Source organism: Adiantum capillus-veneris, chromosome 7 (genome assembly GCF_014529385.1).
Source record: "Adiantum capillus-veneris isolate H3 chromosome 7, ASM1452938v2, whole genome shotgun sequence".
NCBI lineage: Eukaryota > Viridiplantae > Streptophyta > Polypodiopsida > Polypodiales > Pteridaceae > Adiantum > Adiantum capillus-veneris.
The window spans coordinates 87,112,846-87,131,208 of record NC_140937.1 but is presented as its reverse complement, the minus strand read 5'-3'; the positions used below and the strand labels follow the sequence as shown (position 1 = coordinate 87,131,208).

The window sequence follows — 18,363 nt, the reverse complement described above, 5'->3', positions numbered from 1 at the left end:
TGTGAGAGAGAGAGAGAGAGAGAGAGAGAGAGAGAGAGAGAGAGAGAGAGAGACAACATAGCCCTTTGTATCAACTTCCTAGAATTGCAGATGAAGCAAGCCAAAAGGTCCAACTTGGTGATCAGTGTCTATGCTGACTTGGTGAGCAACAACCAGAAACTTTCACAAATATTCCCAGCTTGTGAAGTACTATAGTAAAAAAACTCCAAGTAAGTTTGAAACCAGCTATCTACATAATCCGGTATATGCTGCAAATTATTTTCTACAAAAAATCCGAAGCTATGGCTACACACCCGAAGTATTCAGTAATTTCCAGAACACCTTTTAGTTGAATCAGTAAAATAGACGTCTCTTCTAAAAAAATCAATCCAGGGTCTGCTATATTACAAAGAGGACTACAATTCAATGTGTATTCCAACTTACCAAGGAAACCGAACCTTCCAGCTCACTGTTTTTAAGTTAATTTTTTTATGAAATTCCGGCTGTTTCCAGCCCTGAAGTATCTACTTCAGCTCTGAAGTTTCCACCTGGAGATGTAGAGAGAAAGAGAGAGAGACGAGACAAGAGACACACCATATACGCTCCCAAAGACTGATTCATATTGAGGACAAGATACAAATATATAGGTGAGACCAAGTTGAGTAGAGTGAGCCATATATAGCTCCAACACCCCCACTCAAACAAAGGTCTCTAGCTTTGGATGAAAAAACCCTTGGGGAGTTCAAGGGAAAAACCCAAGCCCCTATACAATGTGAAAATATGAACCAGCGATGATGATGTGAAAGTGAATTGTGCATCTATGTACAAATATTCAAGTGACTTAGAGATCACAATGTGCAAATGTGGAGTGTGCATAGTGCATGGTACCTAAAAGATTACAATGTCATATGTACAAAGCTATTACAATAGCAAAGAAGCTAATCTAGAAAGAGTGAGGTCGAAGCAACTCCAAGCTCCGAGCGCAAGAGGATGAAACGTGACTTGTTGAGGCCTTTGGTCAAAATGTCTGCAATCATCTGGTCACTTGGACAGTGTTCAACCATAATGGTTCCTTTGCGTACTTCATACCTGACATAATGATAATGGACAGCAATGTGCTTTGCTTATTATGTTGAACATAGTCTTTTGCAAGACTAATAGCACTTTGGTTGTCACACCGCAAGGGTGTCCTAGAAAGAGGAGAGTGACCAATATCAACCAGCATTTGTCGAAGCCAAATCAACTCACGAGCTGCAAGTGATGCCGCAACATATTCTGACTCAATCGTAGAAACTGCAACACAACGTTGTTTCTTGCTAGTCCAAGAAACAAGACAACCATTTATGAAGAAGCAATTTCCACTAGTAGATCGCATAGATAAATGTGAGCTTGCCCAGTCTGCATCTGTGTAACCCAAAAGAGAAAGAGATTGCATAGAATCCGATGTGAGTTGTCGTCGATAGACTAAACCAAAATCTGTAGTGCCTTTCAAGTATTTCAACACACGCTTTGCAGCAGACCAATGCTTAAGAGAAGGACATGCAAGATGTTGTCCAAGATAATTAGTAGCAAACAGAATAACAGGACGAGTGTTCATGCCAACAAACTGAAGACATCCAATCAAGTTAGCATAAGGTTGATTTGTGACAAGTTGACCGCCATTGTCAGAAGTGTTCTTCGTAGAGCTTGCAAGACAAGGTGTGTTGGCTGAATGTGCAGATTCCATACCAAATTTTTGAATAGTATCTGCAATAAACTTTGACTGTCAAAGGAATAAAATACCTTTTGTACGGTTCCGTTGGATTTGAATGCCAAGACACGAGTGAATCTCTCCAAGATCCACCATATCAAATGCAGAAGACAATAACTTTTTCACTTGCTGAAGAAATCCCAAATCATTGGAAACAAGGATGGTATCATCCACAGAAAGAGCAAGAATCACAAAACTGCTACCTTGGCGTTTTATGTATAAGTTGGGGTCTGACGAGCAAGAGATGAATCCTTTAGAGGTGAGAAAAAGATCAAATTTTGTATACCAGGCTCGCGAAGCTTGTTTGAGACCATATAGTGCCTTATGGAGTTGAGCAACAAGGTCTTCTTTACCTGGAATAACAAACCCTTCTGGTTGTTCCATATAAATTTCCTCTTCCAAGTCACCATTAAGAAAAGCAGTTCGCACATCCATTTGATGAGCTTCTAAATCAAATTGAACAGCAAATGCCAATAAAACTCGAACACTTGTAATGCGAACAACTGGTGAAAAAGTCTCTTGATAATCAACACCAGCTACTTGGGAATAACCTTTTGCAACTAAACGCGCCTTGAACTTGTCAAAAGATCCATCTGCTTTTACTTTTGTCTTATACACCCACTTACATTTAATAGCTGTACGACCAGGAGGTAATTCAGTTAGTATCCATGTACCTTTAGAGATAAGAGAATCGTACTCTGCTTCCATAGCCTCTTGCCATTGATCCTTTTGTGGTGAAGAGATAGCTTCATCATAAGTAATGGGATCTTCGAAAGTAGAAAAAGCATTATCAGCAATATCGTCATCATAAACATGACATGAGCCATGTTCAAAATCAATAGGCAGATCAACAAAAATATCAATATCATCATTGGCGACATTCGGAATGGATGGTTGTGAAGAGGAAAGTTTCTCTATAGGAAGAGTTTCATCTTCTGAAAGAAATGGAAAAGCTTGAAGCAATGATTTAGTATCATCAGAATCATCCATGGACCATGAGCCTCCCATAAGCTGTTCGTTAAAAGTAGCATCACGATTCACAATTACTTTCTTGGAGGAAGGGTCATAGAATTTGTAGCCTTTGGAAGTGTCAGAATATCCAATAAAAATAACTTTAAGACCAGGAGTATCAAGCTTTGTTCGTGTTTCTTTGGGAACATGAATATAAGCAATACACCCAAAGGTTCGAAAATGAGATACAGAAGGAATGTCACCTGTCCATGCTGTGATGGGTATCTTACCAGAGGGTGCAGTAGTAGGAAGATGATTCTGAATAAATACTGCTGTCAAAGTAGCTTCAGCCCAAAAAACATGAGATAAGCCAGAATGAATCAGCATACATCTTACAGCATTGAGAATAGTGCGATTCTTTCGTTCAGCAACACCGTTCTGTTGAGGTGAATATGGAATAGTGTGTTCATGATGAATTCCACTGTCAGCACAATAACTCACAAACTCTCGAGAAACATATTCGCCTCCATTGTCACTACGAAGCTTCTTAAGACGACGACCAGTTTGAAGTTCCGCAGCCTTGTGGAATTGTTTGAAAACACATAAGGCTTCAGATTTTTGTCTAAGTAGAAATACAGTTGTATACCTTGAGAAATCATCAATGAAAGTAATGAAGTAGCGATATTGTGATCTCGAAGAAGGTAGAGGTCCACATATATCAGTATGAACAAGATCCAATATATCATGAGAATGAGTTGTATTTGAAAGAGGAAAGGGTTTGCGATTGTGTTTCCCAAGAGCACAAAATTCACAAATTCCCATATGAGGATGGGCTTTAAGATCCATGCCATGAACAACATCACGACGTTGAAGATCAAGGAGTTTTGAGAAATCAGCATGAACAAAACGGTGATGCCATACTTTGCAATCATGATCACCTGGAGTAGTGACAACATTTGCTACAGCATCGTTGAGAGAGAGTTCAAACAAATTACCATTTCGAGGAGCAGTGGCTATAGTCTGTCCATCTTTCTCAATTCGGCATTTGGTATGATCAAATCCAACAAACAGACCAAGATCAACAAGTCTAGCAACTGAAAGAAGATTACGTTGAAGATCTGGTACATGTAATACTCCTCGCAAAATTCGAGTGGAAGAAGATAAGGTACCAAGATATAAGTCTCCAATACCCTTTACTTGACAAGTAGTATCATCAGCAAGATAAACAACACGTTGAATTGGCAGTGGATGATAGTTATGGAGCCACTTAGACTGATATGTCATATTTCCTGTAGCACCAGAATCGACAATAAAAAGTGATCCATCGCGTACATGAAGTATTCTGTCTGGAGCAACTGAACATAGGACGCAGCTTGTTTCTGGTACAATGTTGTTTCGATGTTCAGTAGCATATGCTCTATTCCGATCTGCATCGAATCGATGCTTATAGCACATATGAGTGGGATGATCAGATCGTCCACAATATTCACAAGAAGAAGAAGAAGAGTCTCTAGATAAACGTGGTTGTTTTGTGGTAATATTGTGTTCTTCATCATATTGACGTGCCCAACAATCATCTTCAGTTTGGCCATTTCTGTTGCAGTAAGAACATTGCTTATTAGGAAATTTGAGACGAGAGAAAATATTACCGCGACGGCCACCTCTGCGGTTTCCTCGTTGAAATGGACGCCTTCGAGCATAAAAAGCCCGTTCCATCTGTTGTGACTCAGTCTCCTCGTGTGAAATCATAGCTGTATCATGACTAGCATTACGACGTTTTGACTTTGAGAGTATTCAATTAAAGACATGCAGGCTTGGTCGAAATCAAGACCATCTTTATTAGAGAGAATAGTAACAATGTTATCATAAGAAGAGTCCTTCACCGTATCAAGGAGAAGTGTAATCAGTTGCTTTTGTGGAACAGGATCACCGGCAGCAACAAGTTGATTAATAATAGATTTAAAAGATTCAATATGTCCCGTCATGGCAGTACCAACTTCATATTGTAACTTGTTAAGCAACCCTCTCAAATAAAGTATTTCTCTGACAGATTTCTTCTGAAAGTTTGCAATAAGGTACTTCCATACGTCGTGGGAAGTAGGCAGTTCGTACATATCAAGCAAAAGGGAATTAGTAAGAGCAGAAAGAATATACCGACGAGCTGCTTTATCACGTCGTTGCCAATCCGTATAGGAAACATTCCAATCTTCAAATATAGGTCCTTCAGTGATAAGCACGTTATCATTATCCGTATCAACAGGCTGAGGCGGACAAACACGATTTCCAAGAACAACATCGGAGAGTTCATCGCCTTCAAGAATTAACAACATCTTTGCTTTCCAGCCTGGAAAACCTTGACCTTGGAAAGGAGGAACAGAACGCTGGCCAGAAGGAAAGCCGTTGACGAGAATATTCATAGCCATATCTTGTTGCGAGAAGACGTATAAGATAAGATCGCAAAATTTGCACACCATATATGGTGAAGGACGCAATTGAGAATGAGAGAGATATGAGGACTGCGTTCTGTCAACGATAAACGTAAGAAAGATGCTCAAGGAACTTCCAAAGATGTGAGAGACGTCACCCAAAAAGGGCAGGGTAAAGGAGACGTTAATAATAAAAGAGTCCTCAAAATAGAGTGGCGTGAGACGCAAGATTGATGGCCACAATATGAATAGCAAAAAGCTAAATCTTCTTGAAAAAGTTAACGCCAAAATAAGAAAAACGATCGCGGACGCTTCACGAAGAAGTAGGACGAAGAAAGCTGTGTCAAGCTCAATTGCAGTAAAAACAGCATAACTTTCTGCTGCGAACTCCGATTGACGCAAACCTAGAACTCAAATCGAAGAGCTCGAGGAGACGAAAAAGTTTTGGATGAAAAGTGCTATTGCGCTTTTCCCATTTCTCCAAATTTTGAGCAGAACAGCAAGAAAAATTGAGATGAAGTTCAGGGTGTCATCAACAAGAAAACGTAATCAACGATTAGATTGATTAGTAATAAATGTCACACAAAACACTAATCATATTCTTATTAACACAAAACAACCACAATTAACAAGAATCAATGCTCAAAAATAAAATTTGTAGCAATTTTTTGAATCTTACATGCAAATCGCATACACATACTGTTTTGTCACCATGAGTTGAATCGGCGCATGATCGTTACTGCTCTGATACCATGTTGAGATGTAGAGAGAAAGAGAGAGAGATGAGACAAGAGACACACCATATATGCTCCCAAAGATTGATTCATATTGAGGACAAGATACAAATATATAGGTGAGACCAAGTTGAGTAGAGTGAGCCATATATAGCTCCAACATCCACTTCATCAGTGCTCACCTTCTTTTGAGAAGTAAACAAACTCATAGAACTACCAAATTCCATTTAGACACCATGCAATATAGTAATCAGGACAGTCATTTATTAACCAATCCTCGAAACCAGGACATTTTTTTACCATAGGATATAATCTCAGCTAAAAAATGGTTTTTAGAACCCAGACATTATTCTCCCCACCACTTATTCCACGGAGACCTAGCATTATTAGAGAATCACCACTTCACAACTGTCATACGTAAACCTTAAGTAAAATACCCATTGATTCTTATCAAGAAAGAAACCTATTTTCCGAACCTGGTACTTTTTACAACCGGACAGATTTGAACAATGTTTTATTTCTACATTTTAATTTTCCAATGAAATAAGCTACAGCCACATCATCCAACTCATACATTCTTTCAACATATTCAAGAATCAAAAACGGATTTCTGTTAACCTGTAGATTAGGAGGCGACGAAGCCTCCACAATAGCCTTCTCCGACTTTTTCGGCATGTTGAGCCCACAGCAGCCAGTAGATAATAACACACACAATTTTGAACTTACACACACAGAGGTGATATCAGAGCACGCAGCTAAGTGAGTATGATTACTCACCTTATGAGTCTTTTTATACCAGTGGATGCTCATCTCCAGAAGACGCGACACCTGAGTTGGACAGATTTACCCACAATTGAGGTTGCCATCACGAGCATATACCAGGGGTCCCCCACAGCCCAAGATCCGGAGGTTTACAGGCAAGATGTGCCACATCTGCTACTATAATCGGCAGCATACCCACACCCCAGTACTCAGGCGGTGGCGTGCAGCAGAGGCAAGAAGACTTAATGCAGAGAATACTACCCGTCATAGAGTATTTTTAGTACAATGAAAAGATAGTGTTAAGTTAAATGCAAAGCCAGGTCATACAGTCCAACCCAACATCAAGGCAAATAGATAACCATCTATTCCCATAGTCAATGCCCGGTCCGTAGATTTGTAGCGAGGTTATTGTATCATGCCTTGGATAAACATACACAGCTGGTTTTACACCTACTATCGCAACCCTACATTAAGCTTATGTAATTTAGCAATCCACTAAGGTAAAATATGCGTCGATCTACAAGGTGAGAGTTTAATCAATTTCGGGTAATCTTTTCTATTTCCAATTTGGCCTAGGAGTCAAAAAGTGGATCTATACAAGATGGTTGATCATATATAAAACCCGAGTCCAGAGTATCTTTTTTGGAGTTAGCATTCTTCAGCTACTTTGCTTACCCGGTGTATTTAGAAAATTATGGCATACAGTCACGACCAGGTTTTTTCCATAGCAAGTGCACATCTCTTTTTGTCAAATGAGTCTACTCGGAGAGCAACATTACTCCACTATGAACTTCATCTATTTCCACAGTTAGGAACCTCTGTTTCCCAGACTAAGTGGTGGACATATTAGGACCGAGTGACAGGATTGACCCTTTGGGGTCGTGAACATTTCAAGAACAATATTCGATTGGCAATGGTTACTGAGGCTGTGGGCCTAGGGCCAAAGTATTATTACATCGAGCATTCAAGAAAGCCAGGTTTTTCAGATCGGTTATACCTGCTAGCCCAGTTTCTACCTCCTCCTAATATTTTCTTGTACCGTAGTTATGGTCATCAACTAAGAGGATATTTTAATTGTACTCACCGCTCTCGGGAGTATGGGGTAGCCTTGGCGACTCGTATCCTACCATTAGCTGAGCGTCCAAATACATGCTTTTACTATGACAGCTGTTTGTGTGATCATGTAATGGGCGGCATAATAGAGATGTAGATGAAGGGCTCCTGAAATAATTATCAGCTAAGCTTTTTTGTCTAGTGAAAGATTTTGTGTGTGTGTGTATGTATGTGTGTGTGTGTGTGTGTGTGTGTGTGTGTGTGTGTGTGTGTGTGTGTGTGTGTGTGTGTGTGTGTGTGTGTGTGTGTGTGTGTGTGTGTGTGTGTGTGTGTGTGTGTGTGTGTGTGTGTGTGTGTGTGTGTGTGTGTGTGTGCCCACCCATTCCCAGGCACCATATCCTATGAGGTAGTGGACCCCATAGAATAGGGGCCTACTACCTCAGGAAGTGTTTATATTAATTTTCAACATGCGATGCTGTAGATAGATTTTGTTCTGATTTAAGTAGACTTATCAAATTTTGTAAGTCAAACTTAAGGTAGGTCCAGTTGTGCTTTTCTAGGGAGTTGCAGATACATGCAACAAGGTCTTTTTTGTAAACCCATTATTAATGAACTTGGTAATCAGAGTATTGATTTCTTCATATGCACTAAAACAGTCGGATGAGGCATACATTATAAGAAAAAGCATTCCTAGACAGGTGTGTAGAGAATTCTTGACAAGTCTATTGCTTTTCCCTTTTGTAAATTAATTCAGAGGAAACAAGCTTAAGCTTTTCTCTTTTCCAAAAAAAGCGAGTATAAAAATTTTCCAAGAATGGGGGATTCAAAGTAAACTCAATATTCAGGAAGTGCGTCCTAGAAATAATCCATTTATCCTGCCATAGAACTCTCTCAGAGAATGTAGGTTCAATATTAAGGCAAGGTGGATATATATCTTTAAGAGTAATCTCAAACATAGGATTTTTGAGGCTACACAGACCATCCATAAATCTGAATGAATTTTCAAAGTGTGTGAGTAACGAAGTACTTGCTGGGTTATTTAATGTTTTTAGGAGCCATTGGTATTCGAAGTAACACAAAGATAGAGATTACACATAATCGGAGAGCATGCAAATCCCATTGGGATACCGAGAATTTGTTTGTAGCAGGTATCACCTACTTGGATACAACTGTTATTAAGTAGCCAAAATATATACTTATATAAATCATCCTCTTTAAAGATGAAAGATGTAGATTTATTCGATTTTTTCACCCATCCTTTATTCCCTTTTAGTGAGATGCATGTATACCCAAGTTTCTTTCTGTGGGCAAAGGCAATCTTTATAAGACAAGATAAGGTATTAACAAGACCATACTGTCCATCTATAGGGATATTTTCATAACATTGAGTTATGTCTGCGGTGAAGATAGAGAAAATTCTTTCAGGAAGGTTGATAGACACCTCGGCTGCGTTTCTTATGACCCAAAAAGGGCAATAATTTATATTTCTGAATTTTTTTATATCTCTATGTTTGATGTCACAGATATCTTCAATTTCTAGTAGAACAAAATTTAAGCAGTGGGTGATATCATTCGTAACACAAGAGAATAGGCTTTTGGAAGCATAAGAAATCCATCTAAATTTATTCTTGTGATTCTTATATGTTGGGAAGAGTACAAAAATTTTCAGAGAATCAGGACAATAACCAAGTCCTGATAATTCATTATTTAATGTTGTAGCTACACAAAGCGGAGAGTTCTCAAGTTTAAGAAAGTCCTTACTATTAAGTCTTGAATTGGCAGCCTCGAATGCTAATCTAAGCCAATAATGAGCCATTTCTTTTTGGAGTCAGAAATAGAGGTCTTAATTTTAGGTGTAAGCCAGGTAGTATCAGTGCTTAGCCATACTTGTGGCATAAGACTGATCTTTTTCCAAAAAATGCCTTTGAGTGTTGAGGTAAGTTGGAAGTGAACTTCCTCCCCTTGTTGGAGTTTTAAGGCCAAGTCGGCCAGGCATTCAAGTAGCGCCAATAACGCACTTTGAGGATTTAGTGGAAAAGGAGGAATATGATTCAAGCCTTTACTCAAGAGGCTCCTTACCTATGGATCTGAAATGATTTCTAAGTTAGATGTACAAACATGTAATCCAAAGTCAGTGAAGCTTTTACAGAATTTCTAAAATAGATGACAAGAGCAGATAGGAATCTCATTGTTATGGAGAAATTCATTTGAATAAAAAAGATTCTTAATAGGCGGCAAGTATTTCCATCCAATCATCACATCTTTTAGTAATAAATTCTATCCAAAAATATGTCCAAAACATTCTGAGAAAATAGCATGGAGAGTAAAGAAATCCAAAATCTTGCTAGTAAACAAGCAATGTGAGAAAATCTTATTACATGCTTCTTCCTTTGGAGGTAGGTAAAGTCTTCCACACGCATTCCTTCGTACCTACATATTACATATCCAAAAGGTTTCTGATTGGTAGGTTTCTTCCCTGTCCTCTCACATAACTTCTACCTCTCCCTCTTCCAAACACAGATTTAATCGAGGAGGGAGTTAAGAAAGAGGTATAAGACGCCGCCGGAGAGACAGGAGTATTAGGTCATTTGGAAACTTGAGATTCATCATATTCAATATTTGGTTTGATTTGTCCAACCATACTTTTGATACCTTTAAAGCCGCCATAAGTGGTTAGCAGAGTACCACACCCATCCGAACCAAGCTCTTCAAGTGTGTCACACATAATTGATTTGTACTGAATAAAGGAAATTTGCAGTAAGACCAGATCCTTAGCTTGTCCACCAAGCCATGAGCAAAAGAGGGAAAGGTGAAATTATTCTTCTTTGTCAGGAAAGATACTAGGCAGATTGTTGAGGGCGTACCAACTAGCATGGTCAAACCAAATTATGCTTGACTCACAAGCAGCTTTGGGGTCTAAGAATCTGCACGCACACTTAAGGTAAGGCCTGAACACATCCCACACTGTCTCAGTGTAGTAATCAGCATTACTTTTACTAAAGGTCATCACTCCTTTAGTTCTTGCATATAAACCTGTATTCGAACTACATTTTTTATCATCAAGGAAACTCATATTGAATGGAGCTTTAATCAAATCCCCCTTGTCCAAGAGCTGGATCCCTTTAAGAACTTTAAGTTTGCATTGCTCAATAGTAGCAGGGGCCAGGTTGGCAAGGAAGACCCAGGTTTCCATAGAAATGGGTGCAATAAATCCTTTATTCGGGAACATCCATAGCCTGTGCTCTACCCCCAAGGATTCTACCTCAATTTGTTGTGAAGGTAAAAAAGGAAAGGCCCTAGAGACTTTCAGTACCATGTCCAAAAGCGAAGCTTCACTGTGTGAACAAAGGTCCTTCTGAAATTCTTTTACCGCTTCTAATGTAGCTACATCTCTACAAAAGAGGCTATTCGGTGGAGGGACTATAGGCGTAGAGGGAGACGTAACAAAGATGGGACTAAGCCCGCAAAATTTTCTAAGAAGATTGGAAAGTTCAGAGGCTTTGGAAGAGAAAGATGCCAAGTCCTGAATATGGGCTTTGGAAAGACCAGCCAGATTAGAAGTAAACTCCATCAAAAGGTTGATACCATCATATTTATTCTTAACACTAGGTTGGTAATGGGACACTTTTATGTCCTGTTAAGTGACCATTTTCCTTGAATTATTTCAAGAGTTTCAAAATGGATTTTGAGGTGCTATCTATCTAGAAAGTTGTCTCATGAGCTGAAAAAAACTCGACATTTTTTTGGAATATCAATTCCATCTTTAACCTTGTCGTTGCACAACATGTCACAACCTAAATTGTGTGAAAAAACGGGTCCTATTTTTGCCTTTTTTCAACTTTTTGCAACCATACCACTCTAGAGTTCATGTATGTGAGGTCTATAATGCTAGAGAACTATCTTTAGTAGTCCTCAACATGTACTGATGCTTCTAGGGAGAAATAAACGTTAAAGTTGTGAGTTATGAACAAATTACAAAAATTGTCAAATCCTATTTTTTAGCCAATTTTAGCTCTTCTATGATTTTTTTGGTGGCTTTCATGATATCCAAATGTAGTTTTGATTTTCTATGTCGCATATTGTAAGATAAAGCTAATATTCCTTGAGTTTTGGGGCACCTAATACCCTTTTTTTCATAGTAGACAACGATGGTTGATTTTTTCAATTATAGAAGAAAACGAAACATTCTAGTATATCAAGTATAGCTTTTTCAATATTGTTAGTTTCTTGTGACAACTACATGCATTTTGTAGGTAGTAACCATATCTAGTCATAAGGATCAAATTTGGCTAGATATTGAATAGTTTCTATAGGATTCTACAACTCATAATGTTGAACCCAATTTTTTCATGTTTGCTGTATTTAGCACTTCATCTTTGTCCCCAAGATTCCCCTTGGTAAGAGATGTATTATTCTTTTGACATGCTCCATGGCTCCTTATGAACCTAAAGGACAACAGAGAACTAAGAAAACATGCATATATTATTTGTATTGAGCGTGGCTATAGAAACTTTGATGATAGATTTGCAGAAAGGTAAAAATTCAACTTTTTTGTACCTATTTCTTTTGGCAAAACAAACAATAGTGAGTGAGAAGCAATCATATGTTCTGATCACCAACCCATTGAAGTTAACTAGGGAATTTATCTCAAGTCCTACAAAAATCCATAATCTTATTTTATGCAACAAAACGTAAGAAATGACCGTTTTGATGAAAATGTAGTGGTCCATCAACTTTGGAGGCTTGGTGTGACCAAAAGATGAGAAATTTTACAAGTTTCTTATTTTTTCCATGTGTAGTAGGCCTTGAACTATAACCTCATGAAAGGATTTTACAAAATGAGTGGATCTACTATGGTTTTGGAGGTTTTTTTCAAAACCCTGAAAGGACACTTTTATGTCCTGTTAGGTTACCAACCTAGTGTTAACAAGGAGAGCTAGTACTTTTACCCATAGGTCAAATGAAATAAGCTGGACAAGAGACAGACTAGACTCCTTAGAAGCTTCGTAAATTAAGGCAGAGACTTCTCTATCTTGTATACATTTTAGTACAAGAAGAGAAGCAAGGGCAAGGGGTTCCATAGGAAGAGCGAGCCCTTTATTCCCTTTTAGTGAGTTTCACATGGACTTTACCTACTCACAACTACTAGGTTGCACCAAGTTGTCGGTCTTCCCGCGATGAAATTGCCCAGAGTCTACCATATAGAGCCCATTCTCATGTCTCTTAACCTCACCCGCAAACCATCGGTAGTCAAAGAGATATTTGTGAAATGTTCTGAAATCCACTTTGATTATCCTCTCTATTGTTCCACATTCCCTCACCTCTTGTGTTGTTGTGTCAAAGTTGCCCATAACTCCACTATTGTGAGTGGTTCAACGCTCATCTATCTTGCAGGTTCGAAAATGACGTCCTTCGGACCACATAGAGTTGAATATGAAGGCCTGCAAAAAACAATCAGGATAGATGAGAGAGAGAGAGAGAGAGAGAGAGAGAGAGAGAGAGAGAGAGAGAGAGAGAGAGAGAGAGATGACACACATACACACACACACACCCACCCACACACACACACACACACACACTAAACACATTGAGTAGTTTACCCTTGGTAGACATCCTCATGCGTACTCCCATTCTTTAGGGCTTATTTGTTCTCCTTGTGCGTTGGCCTTGGTCATGGCATTGTGTATCCACCCAACTAGAATTAGATCAGGGTATTTGGCAAGCTCTTTATGGAAGGAGGTGCTCGCCTACCGCCATGCGACCTCTTCCATGCTTCCCTCTCCCTTTCTCTCGTTGTACGCACCTCCACATACATATCCACCCATTTGCCCATGATGGGAGCATTGAGTAGACAATGGTTGTTGACTATGGCTTGAAATTCCCTATCCACAATCAAGAGAGAACCTTTCCCACTTGGAATGTTTGCGTGTTTTTTTGGATCCTCTTCCTCCATCTTTAAACGAGGCAATGATGGGTCTATTGTGAAAAGATATTGAGAGACATACACAAAAGCCTCTTGTACAATCCAACCCTCTGCCATGCTTGCCTGAACACATGAAACCATTAGTGATTAAAGTAACCAATAAAAAGTGTTGTGAATACAATCCAATCCTAATAAGGTTTAAGGCTTAAGATCGATGAATACCTCTGGTTGTGATCGTAGCCTTACAAATTCTTTCAAGGTCTTTAGGAACCTCTCAAGAAAGAACATCCACCTGGAGTGAACCACACCACATATGGCTATATCCTCAACAAGATGGAGCAATAGGTGAACTTGGCTAACAAGGTTAGGACGTGGGAATGCATCCTCAATAGCACAAGTTGCTTCAATCGCTAGAAGTTGAGTTGTTGGAATGGCTGAAACTTCGATTTCTTTGGAACTCACAAACCTGTAACCAAAAAAACCTTCATAATCTTCAAAGTAAAGTTTAGGAGGGAGGTTCAAATGTGCTATACTGACAACTTCTCCCACCTTGAATATTGCAGCCTTTACCTTCGTGTCTGCAAATCCACTCATGATAATTGGAAGCACAAACAGAAAGACTTATTAGTATCCAGAACCCTAAACCGCATACATACACACTCACATACACACACACACACACACATTACCTGAAGAATCTTGTGCCAATCATGGGATTTGAGCACATACAGTTGTGTGGATCCTCCTTTCTTAGTTTTAGTGAAGGCACCCTTGAGCGAACGCATATAACCTGTTGGAGTACGGATGGATGCAATGACTTGTTTCATCCTCTCTTCATCCACCCTTGATAGAATCCAAGGTGCCTTTGGAAGAACCATCTTCCCCCGAGGCCCATGCGAGGTATGGCCGAAGGAGGGAGCCTCCTTATGGCCCTCCTGTCCTCTCTAGCCCCCAATGATTCTTTCTTGCCTACTATGTGATCCCCTATAGCTTGCCCAACATTGGATCCAATAGGTGTTGGATTTTCAATGAAGCCCAATAGGGTAGTGATAAGAAAATAGAATACCTAGACATACCCCTAGGTGGATCATTGGGAGGAAGCAATGTGTTGTGATGCTCGTTCTAATGTCTTGCCCAATCAGCCATGGTCCAATGGAGTGGCTCCATCCCATTGCACGGTGGAGCATAAGATTGATGTGTGGGCGGCAAGAAGCAATGGTTATTGGGGTAGATCACCTTACCAAGTAGAGCGGGTCTCTCTGTCACGAGTGAGGGTCCACAAGTTGGGCATGCACTATGTCCAGATGTCGATATTCCTACAAAAACAAAAGACATAACCGCATATAAGTGACCAATGCAAAGACATTAAAGAGCGTCACAAAGTATAAGCTTACCAGAAATCTCTCCAAGCCCGGGGTAGTCATGCATGGTCCACATGAGAATGCACTTGATCATTGTGCGCCGATCACGAAGTGGTCTTGATACATCAAAAACATCTATTCCGTTCCATAGCTCTTGAAGCTCTTCAATCAAAACCTATGACATAATTAAAGAACACTCGTTATTGCATATAACCACGAAAAAGCCTCACAACTAACACTTATTACACTTAAACGTACCTCAATAGTGCATCGACCCCTGCATTGCTCCATCCAAACATTGCTTGAATATTCAAGATCTCAAGAGACGCTCGTAATTTGGAGTAGGAGCATCCCTCGTAAAGAGCGGTGTGTGTTGTCCCTAGCAATGAATCTTTGGTTTTTTGGGCGGTTTCTTCACATGCACACTCAGGCTCACACTCATTCGCCGCCTCACGTGCAAGAAGATCCTCAACCATATTGTGCAAATGATCTTCCTCCACCTCCATGTGGGGCGGGGTTGTGGGGAGATCCCCATATGTGGTGGATGTAGGATGCGCATGCGCTCGTGTGGACCCACCCACATCGGACGGTGGGTGTGACCCCCCTCCCATGACTGCTTCCTGGCGCAATCGCTCTTCTGTCCTCCTCCCGCCTCCTCCCCCGATCACACTCCAATGGGAAGCGACATCAATGGATGCCAAAACCCTTGGATCGCTAGTTTCCATTCGAGCGCATTTTCTCGGATCGTCCCATAGTCCATAATCATCCACGTGAGCCTACCATATATGCCGAAGCCGTGCAATCGCACGCTTACATCGCGTACATGGACATGGTAGTCGCTCGCTCAACCATCGAGTTCGTTCCGCGCCAACCGGCGGACCCACGTCATCCCAATTGACCTGCACACACAACCACACACTAAATAAGAAAAAATAAAATAAGCAAAAGAAGAATCAAGAATGTTGGTACTGACATGACTGACACTCATTAAGGATAGAGGGGACTGTAAGGTAAAGAGGTGGGTACAAGAGGTCATCCAATCGGCATAACCTTAATGGTTCATCGCAGCTTTTCACGGTAATGTACGCGGTAATACGCACGGGAAAAGACGCGGTAATAGACGCGGTAAAATTTCCAGCAAAGTTTTTTATACGCAAAATTGAATTCCAAAAGTTCAAAAGCGAGCTCCTTTTCTACGCGGGCCTGTTTCCCTCTCCATCTCCAAGCTCTCTCTCCTTCTCCCTCTCCATCTCCAAGCTCTATTACTCTCTTCATCTCCATCCCCACCATATCCAAGAGATCGAGGTCACGACTGTAAGTGCTCGAACTCTCTCTCTTTCTTCTCGTTCTTCTACACACACACACACACACACACACACACACACAATGCACACACACATTGTACACACACACACACACACTATTTTGTGCACAATCACACACTAATGCAAGCATTAGTGTGTGCATGCATTATATACACACTAATGCCGCATTAGTGTGTGCATGCGTTACAAGCACACACTAATGCTTGCATTAGTGTGTGCAGGAATTATACACTAATGCTTGCATTAGTGTGTGATTGTGCACAAGTTAATGTGTTTTCACACACTATTTTGTGCACAATCACACACTAATGCCCGCATTAGTGTGTGCATGCGTTACAAGCACACACTAATGCAAGCATTAGTGTGTGCATGCATTATTGTGTCTCCACACACTAATTTGTGCCCAAGCACACACTAATGCAAGCGTTAGTGTGTGCATACCTCTCTTGCACACACTAATGCTTGCATTAGTGTTACAAGCACACACTAATGCAAGCATTAGTGTGTGCATGCATTAGTGTGTTTTCACACACTAATTTGTGCCCAAGAACACACTAATACAAGCGTTAGTGTGTGCATATAATGTGTTTTCACACACTAATTTGTGCCCAAGAACACACTAATACAAGCGTTAGTGTGTGCATACCTCTCTAGCACACACTAATGCTTGCATTAGTGTGTGCTTGTGCATGCATTAGTGTGTTAACACACTAATTCATGCACAAGCACACACTAATGCAAGCGTTTTCACACTAATGCTTGCCCAAGCACACACTAATGCAAGCATTAGTGTGCATGCGCTACAAGCATACCAAAACATACCTCCATGTGGGTGTGCGATGATGTTGATTGAGACCCCAATGGTCACCTAGAAGCCCAACGGTAGATTAAGGGCCAACACACACACATAGATTAATTTCTTTGCCACACACTACCGCACACACACAATAGATTAATTAGAAGCACACATACACTCTCTCTAAATGGATGCAAAAAAAATAAGCACACAAACCATTTCTTAAATACGAGATAAAAGAAATCCTATGCAGGGAGGAATCCTATGCAAGGAGGAATCCTATGCAATAAAGAATCTCACTTTGACTAGAATCCAATGTTAATTAGGGTCCCTTTTTTGTGAAATTGTAGGATATGGAATCCTCTTCCACGCCCGGCTATCGAACCATAGAGGACTTTCTTGCCGATGGCCTCTCTTACGAGGACGCTTGTTCCGCTTACTACTCGCAGTCTTCCTCCCACCAGCCACAATCGTCCTTCGGCTTTGGATGGTTCCGAGATGCAATACACGACCCCGACCTCGAGAGGGCATACCGCGCCCAGGTAGAGTGGCTATCCTGGCAGCAGAGTCTTCTAGGGCGGTACACACCCGCACAGTTGGCTGCCTATGGGCTCTCACGGCTTGCGACACCGGGCACCAGCACTCCCTACGTGCAGAGTGTGCCTCCCACAGTGCCTCCCTCCACCTTACCCTCGACTTTCCCGTCACCAGCACCTCCCTCCACCTTGCATTCACAGTGATCCACCCCCGCACCGTCGAGTTATTTATTGCCTACACCACCCAGCGGTTTGTGCTCAGGCTAGCTCTCTTCGGGTGGCACTCTTCCCGTAGTGGTGGCTCACGCTCTTGTCGAGGTAGTGGCTCGTGCTGCTTTGGTGGTGGAGGGGGCAGTGCTACAGATTCACCTCCTCTTACACCCCGACCTCCTCGCTCACCCCTTGGAGCTCAACATGAGGATGAGGACCGCGATGCGCCCGCCCAGGATGCTCGTGGCTACTACTATTATATACATCGAGGGGGGGAGGTGGATCTAGGTTCCTCTTTGGGGAGGACATTTTGAGGGCACCTTAACCAGCTGATCCAATCGACATACCAAGATTTCTTTAAATCTTTCAAAGATCAAGACCCAACCGACTTGACGTACATTCACATGACATTGCTCATGCGGTTCCCTAATCCGAAAGTGGAAGAGTTCTCCAGGCAGTGGCTCGAGGAGTACATCAAGAATTTCTTGAAAAATAAGAATTCCAGTGTGCGGAGGGCGGCAAAGCGAACATTTGAATCTGAGGGTCACAACTATCGC

The 18,363-nt window shown here is 40.9% G+C and overlaps 1 pseudogene; it reads right to left on the bottom strand.

Annotated features, from left to right (window-relative positions):
* LOC147454175 (uncharacterized) overlaps positions 1–15,927 on the bottom strand; it is a 124,375-nt pseudogene extending 108,448 nt beyond the window's left edge.
* Between the last annotated feature and the right edge of the window lie 2,436 nt (positions 15,928–18,363).